Source organism: Antedon bifida, chromosome 11, assembly GCF_963402885.1.
Source record: "Antedon bifida chromosome 11, ecAntBifi1.1, whole genome shotgun sequence".
Classification (NCBI taxonomy): domain Eukaryota; kingdom Metazoa; phylum Echinodermata; class Crinoidea; order Comatulida; family Antedonidae; genus Antedon; species Antedon bifida.
This window is the reverse complement of record NC_136236.1, coordinates 7352637-7365105: the sequence shown is the minus strand read 5'-3', so window position 1 is coordinate 7365105 and position 12469 is coordinate 7352637.

Here is a 12469-nt window from a genome sequence, read left to right as displayed (position 1 = left end):
GAATTACCTGTGGTGGACTCGGTCTATCATGAACGGTTGCGCAATATGTTTAGAGTGATATGGAATGATGTTAGTCATCCCCTTAACTCGGACATTGCCGACTGCCTTATGGAACGTAGTGGACCGCCACGGGAATCCACTGAACGCCATCGTCTCTCCTTCCTCCCTAGGGGCATACGAGACTACAAGGAAGATATCAAAGATAGGGGAATATTTTACGAAACACTATTATTGTTATTATTATTATTATTATCACACTTATGTATTAGGCCTATCATTTCTCTTTTCTTTACGGCATTGTTATAAGACAGCAACACAATTTCCCAAGTTGAGATGAATAAAGTTTCCTTGTATCCTTGTATTCTTGTAAAAAAGATTCAATTTCTTTTATTATTGTAGTTCAACATCGTCAAGACCGGCACTACTTTAGATTATAATTTCAAGAATCTCTTTTGAAGATTTAGGTACAAACAAGTTTTAGTGGGATTCCTTAGATATTAGTGAGTGACATTGCAAGAGATAGCTTGGGTTTTACAAGAACATTGATCCTATTGCAGTAAAGTAGTAATTAGATTTCGTGGCAATTTATTTATAAAATAATTAGATAATGTCTTTATTTTTACAGAGCATGATATATTGATTGTATTCCATTTTGTTTTTAACAGTTACTTTTACTGTTTGGTTGAATTTTTTGTAAAATTCTGTTTATGATATTCATAATAATCTTGTACGTTTATTTCTGTAGGTTTTATTATTAATTATGTTCGGTGTTTTGATTCCTAGTGTTTATTGATTCTATTATACCCTTTATTATCCCAGGTTGTTTAGTTCTTCTATGCAGAGGAAACGACAAAAGAAAGATTTTTGTTTGCGAAAGCGGGATATAAAAGATTGGCCTATACAAATTACAAATTATAAATATGCTGTAAAATGGTTTAACTTCTGCTACTCTTTTGGACTAGGCGCTATCTTTCCTAACCTCACATCTGTCATCAACGCTTACTGAAATCTTTCGATTCAGGAATCCTAAATCCGACCTCTTTATCTACTATTTCTGAAAAAATCAGAGGAATTGATAAATGGTGCTTATACTTATAACATCACCTATGCAAAAAGATGTAAAACGTAAATTCTTAACGACATTATTGAATTATGATTTTTAAACAACAACGTTGTTTAGTTCAACAACGCTTGATTCAACCTTGAAATAACTCTGAAGAGCTGGTCTATTTAGGCGATGTAAATCCAACGTAATTATAAACTTGCTACCTATTCTTTAAAAAAAATAAACATTAACAAAAAAAAACATTTCCTTTGCATAAAATTTGATTTAAAAGTTAGCGAAACAAATGCTACAAAATATCATGATGCTTATTTTTCCTAATAAAACATGTAAAAATAAATAGAATATTACCAGAAGTTGACCCTAAAGACACAAACACTTCATGTTGGTTAGTGACAATTGAAAACCGTTCAATGGTGCGCTTGCTGTCATCAGACCAATACAGGGTTAATGTGCTGGTATCATAATCGATAGCGCTAGGTTTAGTTAATTCGACATTATGAATAACTGATGCTAAAATCAAATTTGCATTGTCACTGGAAATGTTTGTCATATATATTCCAGGAGGATCCTTGTTGACAACAAACATAACATCACCTGTATTATTAAAATATTAAAAAAAACGTTTACTTGAATATAAAACCTAAATAAACAATAAGTATAACAAAATTATACATTAACACTCTAATTATTATTATTCTATTAAACATTAATTATTGGGAAAAAATTATTTGCTGATTCATAAATAAACACATGAACAAATCAAATACAACACCTATGCACACAAAAAAGCGATTTTGCAGAGGAGGCAAGAGGCGACTTACAGGTACCTAAATTAACATTTTAACATGTTTCCGCCATTCTTTTAGTTATTTTGCGACACATTTACATTTTGAATTACCTTCTGTTTTAAAAGAGTCTTTCAATATTAATTCCTTTAAATTTAACCTAAAAAAATATATTCTATCTTATTATTTTTTTATATTGAAAGTTATATTTTAAGTGTTTAACTTAGTTAAGTATAATAAAATATTTTAGAGTGCATCTGGATACTAACTTGCCTGTGGGTTTAATTAGAAGGGTTACCCTGTCTACCTAAAAGGAAAATATAAATAAAAAGAAAAACTTAAAGGCCGATCTCTAGGAAATTATTAAAAGCATTCACTCTATAGTTATATTAATAGGTTTCATGTAAGTATCTTTTACTCACACTATCAAAATTTATATAAAAATAACTGTAGTTACGCCTTAAGTCTAAGAAATAAGAAATACTAAGAAATACCGGAATGGTGTCCGGCGGGGGATAGTTTATTACCATTAGTTAAGGTCTAATGTAAAGCATCTAGAGGGGTCACTGATCCATTAGGCGCTATATAAATACTGTTTATTATTATTATTATTATATTAAGTGTCTTTCACGCCTGAAAATCACCTTTCAATATTTCGTCTTCACGACGTGCCTTGCGCGGCTCGTGACGTGCCAATATTTTTTGCTCGATATGCGTACATGTGGTAGATTGTATAATACTTTAGGAAAAATTATTTAATATCATATCTAGTCAACGATATTTTTGAATAATTTACCGTCACCAGTGTGTGAACGAATAACAAGAACCACAAGGAAAATTATAATTTCAACGTTTTAAATAAATTGTGATTATTAAAAATGTTTAATAATGTTATAATACTCAATTCCGGAAAACATTGTTTAAAATAATATTAATAACAGTAACGAAGTAATTCATAATAAATTCGTACAATACACAGTAACCTACTTTGGTTATTTAGACCAAACGTCTTTGTATTAACTTTTTAAAATTCTTTTGGAAGAGTATTATAGCAACATATAAGGGAATTATTTTAAAAAGGAGGTAATACGGAATACAATGTTTTAAAAATGTTACTGATAAAGTTTATACAATTATGATGACATTAGGAATTAACACAAATGTGATAATGTTTTGTTGACATGAAAGATAATGAATGTGAATAAAAGTGGTGTTTACGCCACAAAAGAGAACAAAAAACATAAAGTTTCTTCCTAAATGTAGAAGCAATTAGTCAGAGATACCAGCCTTAACATTTACAGCATTGGTAAATACTAAAATATATTAATAACATACCTTTACATAAATGTAGAAGTACAGAAAGAAAAAAACAGACGAATTTCCAATAGGCCATTTTTAGTCGCATGGACGCGACTCTATAGTTCACTATGTCGGTCGGTCGGTCGGTCTGGTATCACTATGCTTAGCACGCGACTTATGGCTGTTGGCCTTGTTTAAAACAATTTAACTTCACAGTCTGTTTATAAACAATGTTCAATTACGTCGTCAAGAACGAATATGCTGTATATCACACGGTCGCAATATTATAACTAACGCTATCTCGTTGCGATTTGTTAATAATAACGCTATATTCATTAAAATTAATTTAATACATAATTAAGACTGACAATAAGTACTTTATATTCACATATAAACACCGATCGAGCTAATCTGACAAAGCACGCATCATTTTGTTTAATCATTCAACAGGTAGAAATAGCATTCGTTCGATATATATTGCATTATAAAAAAATTATGAAAAGCTTATCTTCACTACCCCACGGACAGCGCGCGTTTATTGTTGTAAGATTGCAAACAGTAATCCTCTGTAATAGACCATCTCTTTGTCGATCGAACTAATTCAACAGGTATACATAGCATTCGTTCGATGTATAATGCTTTAGAAAATAATACCTTATTCATTTGTTTTATTGTTATTGATTGAGTGAAGTGAAAATAGTCTATACAGGCTATATGTATATATATTTATGAAATGTATTATTTGAAACTCGTACTTTCTTTTTTAATACCTTATTGATTTGTTTTATTGTTATTGCTTGAAATAAAGAAAATAAATGTTTACGTTGAATTGAAAAAAAAAATAATTAAAACTCATCTTCAAGACCCCAAGGACAGCGCGCGTTTATTAGTCGCGTGGACGCGACTCTATAGTTCACTATGTCGGTCGGTCTGTCGGTCTGTCTGTCGGTCCGGTATCACTATGCATTGTAGCACGCGACTTAATGGCTGTTGGCCTTGTTGTTTAAGCATGAAGATTGCAAACAGCAATCATCTGCAATAGACCATCTCTTTGATGATCGAGCTAATTTTGCAAAGCGCGCATCATTTTGTTTAAGCATTCAACAGGTAGAAATAGCATTTGTTCGATATATAATGCTTTAGAAAAAAATTAATGAAAAGGTCATCTTCAATATCCCAAGGACGACAGCGCGCGTTTATTGTTTGAAGATTGCAAAAATCAATCCTCTGCGTTTCTATAATACATAACTTGCCGTTTAGACGATAGCATTCGTTCGATGTATAATCATATGGGACATTAAACATTTATGAAAAGTATAACTTCAACCCAAGGATTGGGATATTAGTATTTAATACGGGTTAGAATTAATGTTCATGTTAATGTATGTGTGTATAATAGGAAAATAACAATGAGTTATGAATTTATTTTCATTAATTTCTAGGTTAAAAATAGCAATAACGCTAGTATTAAAATTAATTTTATACACATTGGCGGACTAATTAAGTACTTTAAATGCACATGAACACAACACAATTGTACTTGTATTTGACGTTCACTCGACTCAATTTTTTAAATCCATGTCAGTCTGCATATAGAGTTGGTCACAGTACTGAAACTGCCCTCACCAAAATTCATAATGATATTGTCTGTGCCTTGGATCGAAAGCGTGCTGTTGCACTTGTTATGCTAGACCTTTCATCTGCTTTCGACACTGTTGATCATAAAATCCTTCTTTGTCGTCTTTCAGATTACTATGGAGTGTCTAATAGTGCTTTAGATTGGTTTCGATCTTACCGGCCGGACCCAGTGCGTAGAAATCAATGATACTAGATCTGCTCCTAAGAGCCTTGAATGCGGAGTTCCACAGGGTTCTATCCTTGGGCCCTTGCTTTTTTCTCTGTATATTTCCCCTCTCACTGAAATTATTAAAGAATACAATTTACACTACCATCTATTATGCTGATGACTTACAGGTATAATATATGTCGATTTTAATTCTTCTGAATCTCATGATATAACTAACCGACTTGAAATTTGTCTCTCTAAAATATCATCCAACATGCTTTTGCTTAACAATTCTAAAGCCGAATTTATCATTTTTTCCACCAAACACATACGTTCCAAATTCAATATTTCATCGATTTCTTTTAATTCCTGTACGATTTTTCCATCACCTTTTGTTAAAAATCTTGGGGTTTATTTTGATGGATTATTATCCTTCAACAAACATATAAGTCATGTTACAAAAACTACTAACTTCCATCTACGTAACATTGCTCGCATTCGAAAGTATATGTCAAAGTGTACTGCTTCTACATTAATAAATGCCTCTGTCACTTCTCGCCTTGATTTTTGCAACTCTCTTTTTTTTGCCCTACCGAAATCTTTAATGAATCGACATCAACGTCTCCAGAACACTGCTGCACGCATTCTAACTCTTACTAGAAGATCCTCACACATATCTCCTATTATATATAACCTCCATTGGCTACCTATTGACTCCCGTATAAAATATAAGATCCTTTTACTAATTTAAAGCGCTACTTCTTAAACAACCTACTTATCTCCGTGATCTTCTTCCCTCCTACGCCCCTCCTGCTTGTCTTCGTTCGGCTGATCAAACCTACTACTTGTTCCTATAATTAACACCAAATCTTATGGAGAAAGGTCTTTTATGTTCTCTGCTGCTTCTCTTTGGAATTGTCTCCCTCGTCATTTTACTAAATCAACTTCTATTGCTATTTTTAAAAAAGAACTTAAAACGCATCTTTTTAACATCCAATATAAGCGCCTTTGATTTTTATTTCGGTTGAGTTGATTCTGGTGCTATACAAATACCTAAATTATTATTATTATTATTATATTATTATTATTTTTCTTCTTCAATTTGTTCACCTACTACAGCATTGAAGTCTCCCATCAGAATAATATCCTCATCCCTACAACTATCTAGTAAGCTTTCTCTTCTTCTTCACTATTTGTTGTATAACCACTAGATTAACAGGAAGTGCTTCAAGTTTGATCATCATTAGTCTTTCATTTATACATTTAATTTCTATAACTTTCTTTCCAAACTCTTTATCTAAGAGGATTCCAACTCCATGCTGTCCTTGTTTATCATCACCAGTCTAAATCCTTAAACATCTATATCTCCATACTTAGCTAGTCTTGTTTCACAAATACCTAATATGTTAAGATTCTCCCTTTCCATTTCCATCTTGACATTTTCTTTTTTCCATGTCTTAATAGTGTTTGCACATTCCATTCCAATCTTAGTATGAGGTTTTCACTGGTTAACATATACATTGGCGGACTAATTAAGTACTTTAGGCCTATATGCACATAAACACAACAACATTGTACTTGTAGTTGATAACACACACAAGTAAACTTTTATAATATGTTATTGTCTTCAAAAAAATACAGAATAAATACATTAATTAACTTACAACATACCATTGAATTAAGGAATAGAAGGATATGCATCAGTTTGAGATCAAAGATTCCATGTCTCTAACCGAGCATGGATTAAAGAATAGAAGGATATGCATCGACGTGAGATCAAGGGTTCCTTGACTCTCGCCGACAGACCGCGGACCACCCACAATGTTATCAGTTTAATTAACCGCATGGTAACAACGAAACGGTCGCGTGCCTAATATATTGTTTACTGCACATGTGCAACGACATTTAACCTTGTTGGCTACGCTTCTTTCGCGCGTTCTTTGGTGGCATGATGTTTTAGCGCTAGCAACAACGGCGACGAACAATTTATACGACGACGAATTTAGTTATAACCTTTCTGATGAGGAATTGTAGATGCTATAATTGTAATTAGTATAGGTTTCTGCCGCGATTGATCTACGCTAATGTTTTTATGACATTAAAGTAGCATTTTATGACCTGTTTTTAGCCCTACATCTGAGACAATAACTATTTGTTGTCTCAGCCTACATGTAAAATTACAAAATCAGCAAGGATACTAGGCCTAGGCCTATGCCTTTTCTTCTTGGCTTACTAGTAAACCATATGATTTGCCGACATTGATACTGCCTAGGTAGGCCTAGGCTAATCTTAAGTGTAGTAGATACAACGTGTAATCATGATCTATATACTCACCGTTGTCTTACTTCTTGTGTGAATAATAATAGGTACTTCGTTTGTTCGTGATTAAGTTTGCCCTGCGTGTACTTTTCAAAACGACCGCTAGGTAACGAATCGCAACTATACATAGTCAGCCAATCCCGGATCAGGGATCGTTGTTTTCATTCAATTAGACCCGGTGATTGGATGTGATGTGGATGACATAACCACTAGCCAATCACCAGGCACTATAATTTAAATATAATCACATCGATAATTAAGGAGATTTATGAAGAAACCACTGCTTAGCCATATATTAAAAACACGATTGTTGTATGGGTGAACACCGGCCACGCTAACAACATACATGGTCAAATGCATAATTTAATATTCTATAGATTAACGCAATTTTTAATGACAGAAGATGGCAGGCAAATAATGATAATTCAAATATAAAAATTGCATATTTTATTAATATTACCAACTACTTAAAATTACCAGTCGTAAGAAAGTGAACTTTTCGTAGTCCGATTGTGATGAAACTAAAACAGAATTATTCAGCAATATATTTTTGTTGTCAATTAATCATCGACGCAGACATGTCAATAGAACATTCAGACTGCGCATACGATTTCTACATGGTTACGTTTTGGTCTCAAAAAATGTAACAGTTGATTCGCAGCGTTTTACAGAGGGCCGCGGTTAGAGACACGGAGTTCAATGAGCGTGTTTGTTTGATTGGCAGCAGTGCTTTAGTATAGGCAAGCGCGTTGTAAAATCGTTTGATGTCACCGTCGATGCATATCCTTCTATTCTTTAATCCATGAACCGAGAGAGCGCGGACCGCCTCCAATGTTACAAAATAAACACAGTTTAATTAACCGTCGTAACAACGAAACGGTCGCGTGCCTAATCTATGTTTACCGTACATGCTCATCAACCTTTAACCTTGTTGGCTATGCTTTCGCGCGCACTTATCTTGGTGGCATGGTTAATATTTTATATTTTTCTGAGCTGCTATGGCGACGAACAAAACTTTATGCGACGAATTTAATTATTACTTTTCTGAATTCAAATTAAACGATCTCCTAGAAATATTACAAGATTATTAATCAATGTAATTACAACATTAAAATACAAATTGTTTGTAAATTGTAGTACCCTTTGGGTTTAAAAAACATTAATTTGCCAATGTTCGAAATCTGCCGCGATTGATCTTAAAGTAGCACTGTAGTAGCTTACCTCTGAGACAACAACTAGTTGTTGTCTCAGCCTACATGTAAAATTACAAAATCAGCAAGGATACTAGGCCCAAGTCTTCTAGGCTTACTAGTAAACCCTATGCTTTGCCGACATTGATATAGGCCTAGGTAGGCCTATCGGTAGGCTAATTTTAAGTGTAGTAGCTACAACGTGTAACCATGATCTATATACTCATTGTTTTCTACTTCTTGTGGGAATAATAATACAGTAATAGACAAGGTACTTGTATGCTTCGTTTGTTCATGGTTAAGTTTGCCTTGCGTCTACTTTTCAAAACGAGTGCTAGAAAGTAGTAGAGTCAGTGCTGACGTATCGCAGCTATACATAGCCTTGGCTTGGCCTACCTTTTATTTTATTCAAATAACAGGAATCTATTTAGATGAATGATGAAAGGTTAAATATCAACTCGGCTGTCACCTGTACCTATATAACCGTTCATCATTCACCTCATGCCATTATTTGTACCATTACACTTATAAATATTCATCATTTGTATACTATTATACTCATTTTGGTTGTACTTGCGCACAGTGATAATAAATAGGATATAGTTTAGCACTGATGTGCGCTACATTAACCATTTTCGTTGTACTTGCAATGCGCACAGTGATAATAAATATGACTTAGTTTAGAACTGTGCGCTACAGTACCCATTAAAGATATGTTGTAGAAAAAAAGTAATTTAAAATTAAACGTTTCTTTTGTCTTTTCATAAGTGAAATAATTATATTTGTTGATTTTTAACTTTATTAAAACTGTAAAATGGCCTTTTTGGACCGATTGTCCCATAAGGCTACGGGATGTTCTCCTTAACAAGTTCTTTTTCTAACTTTAGCTTTAGCTTCATTCCATGATCTCTAGCATGATCTCTTTCTTTCTCCACTGTGCGCACCAAGTTGTTTTGTTACTCGAGAAATAACATTTTCGACGCCCGGATCAGTGGTCATGAGATGGTATTTCAAATCCACGCGTCGTCATTGGTCACATTATTTATTTCTTTGTGTTGCATCGTATTGGGAACCTGGCTTTGTATATAAGTTATTTTGTTTGCAGCGTCCAGAAAGGGTTTTCCAGATAGGTATATACAAAAAAAGAACATGCATATTGATTGTCAGGAAAATCGGTATATCGGTGACGTCATAAAAGCTTATTATATTCTTATTCTTAGTTATATTTATCTTCATGGGCGAAAATATTAAATAACACCGCCCTCTCAGTGTCGTTATCTGCAATTTGCCATGTATAATGTTATGGTGTTGCTTACATAAACATCTTCAGCTTCATGTTTTTATAGCCATGTCTGTTTTGTTGTTAAAGACTAAAATATGTACGCACATGTAAGTGTATAATGTATGTACATAATAGGAAAAAACACCTACAATGACTGTTTTTTCGACAACTTTATTTAAGCGTTAAATTACGTTTACATGGTAACTAAGATACAGTTGAAATAAACAATTTAAGTTACCTAGATACATTGCGTAATCAATAATCATCTCCTTCAATTCACTACACCGTTTAACAATTAGCAATAATAAAATACTTATTTAAACACGGTAACTTTTTATATTTTCGTTAAATCAAATTCGATGTTTTAGAAGATGACCTAGACCGTAGCAAGTTAGGTCACGGAACAAGCGACCACCCTCAATATGTTTCTAATATGAGAACTTATACTGTAGTGACGTTACTAAAATATAGGCTGTGCACTTCATTATTATTAGGCCTGTAGTTTAATCCGCATAATTCACATAGCCCATATGTGTTGTTGACCTTTCTCAATAACAGGCAAGTTGGATGGTGCAAATTCTTACCGAACATCATAAGACAAAACGTGAAATAAAATGTTAAGCCATTTGCATGTTATATATCTTGTTTAAGACTGAACACATATCGGACGATGCATCATGATTAATTAGAATAAATTGAACATCATGAACGTTGAAAATATTTTTACAAAGCGCCCTTCGCTAATAATTGATCCTCTGACCCCTGACTAACGTACGCGATAACTAGCAATGGTGTTTTTACGTCAAGGATACAGTCTGATACAGATACATATTACAGTTTGATGCGCGCATGCGCAATAACTGATTTAACTATGTAGGAATGTGTAGATTATCGGGGTTTTTAGAATAAAAGTGCTTTGGTCTGCTACACTGATAACCATATTTCATTCGAATGATATACAATATTAAGAAAATTATAATTATTTTAGTAAAATCAATTATGCAATTACAATTGTAGGCCTAATACATTTTTAGGATTTAAAAATACGAATTATTAAATGTCATTACACGTAAGATAAATAACAATAGCTGTACTGTAATTACAAAATCTAGCTACAAATATAATATTCTTAATTGATATAATTCTTATTATTTTTACGCAGTGCCACCAGTGGCCCGGCAGCGGTTTTTTTTCGTACATAAGTTGAAACGTCACAAAATAAACATGAATAATTCATCAGTTAAATTTGTTGTTCCGTGTGCACCCAAGCGTATAGCAACAAGTGATTACAACTGTGATACGATTCTAGGCCTATCTCATACTATGGAACGCCTCCTCTGCCTTCAGTTTACATTTACCATGCAGTACACACCAATCGTCATGCAGTACACACCAATGGTCATGCGGTACACACCAATGGTCATGCAGTACACACAAAACATCATGCAGTACAAACCAATCGTCATGCAGTACACACCAAACATCATGCAGTACACACCAATCGTCATGCAGTACACACCAATCGTCATGCAGTCAAATATTGCGTAATTTATATCGCCACCTATCGACAAAATCGAATATCACGTGACATTTATTAGACGGCTGTAAAACTAAGGCTATTCAAACATTATACTACGGCAACTCACACTGTCTACTACTACACCGCACGTGATCTATGACTAAAATGGCTGGAAATACTATTACAGAAATCTTGGAATCTGTAGGACGTAAAGCATGTGCGGTGTAGTAGTAGACAGCGTAAGTTGCTGTAGTATAAAGTTTAGTATAGCCTTAGTTTTACAGCCGTCTAATAAACGTCACGTAATATTCGATTTTTTCGATAGGTGGCGGTATAAATTACGCAATATTTTACTGCATAACGATTGGTGTGTACTGCATGACGATTGGTGTGTACTGCATGACGATTGGTGTGTACTGCATGACCATTGGTGTATACTGCATGACCATTGGTGTGTACTGCATGACCATTGGTGTGTACTGCATGAAGATTCGTGTGTACTGCATGACGATTGGTGTGTACTGCATGATATTTGGTGTGTACTGCATGACGATTGGTGTGTACTGCATGATGTTTGGTGTGTACTGCATGACGATTGGTGTGTACTGCATGACGATTGGTGTGTACTGCATGATAAATGTGAACTGAAGGCAGAGGAGGCGTTTATCTCAGCTTTGGTTGTGGCGTGCGATTTCATAAAAGAATAGCGACGTTTTGTGTGGATTGTCGATTGTTGAAATAATCAGCCTTTAGTTTTTAGTGTTTTTTAACAGAATTTATTACTAAAGAATTACGTGTTAAAATTATAGTTTCTATTAATAATTATAAGTCTCTAAAGCCCATGTCTATTCTAGTTAGTGTGTGACGTGTGTGTGTGTTAGGTATGACACAGTCTGAGTAAGTAAGCAAAATTAAACAATTACATTACACAAAAATAGGCCCTATGTACATTTTTTTATTCTCGTGGTTCTAATCTTTTCATCTCTTGTGTAATATAGATGTTTTGTAAAGTTTCCATTGAGTACATGCATACTTTAATAATGTACTGTTTAATAATAGAATAGAATTAAAAATTAACATTACACAAATGATATACATTCATTATTCTCGTGGGTCTAATCTTTCCAACTCATATGTTCATATACGCGCATTTTTAAAGTTCCTTTGAGCAATAAAATAGCAGAATTAAAAAATGACATTACACAAAAATTATACACATTCTT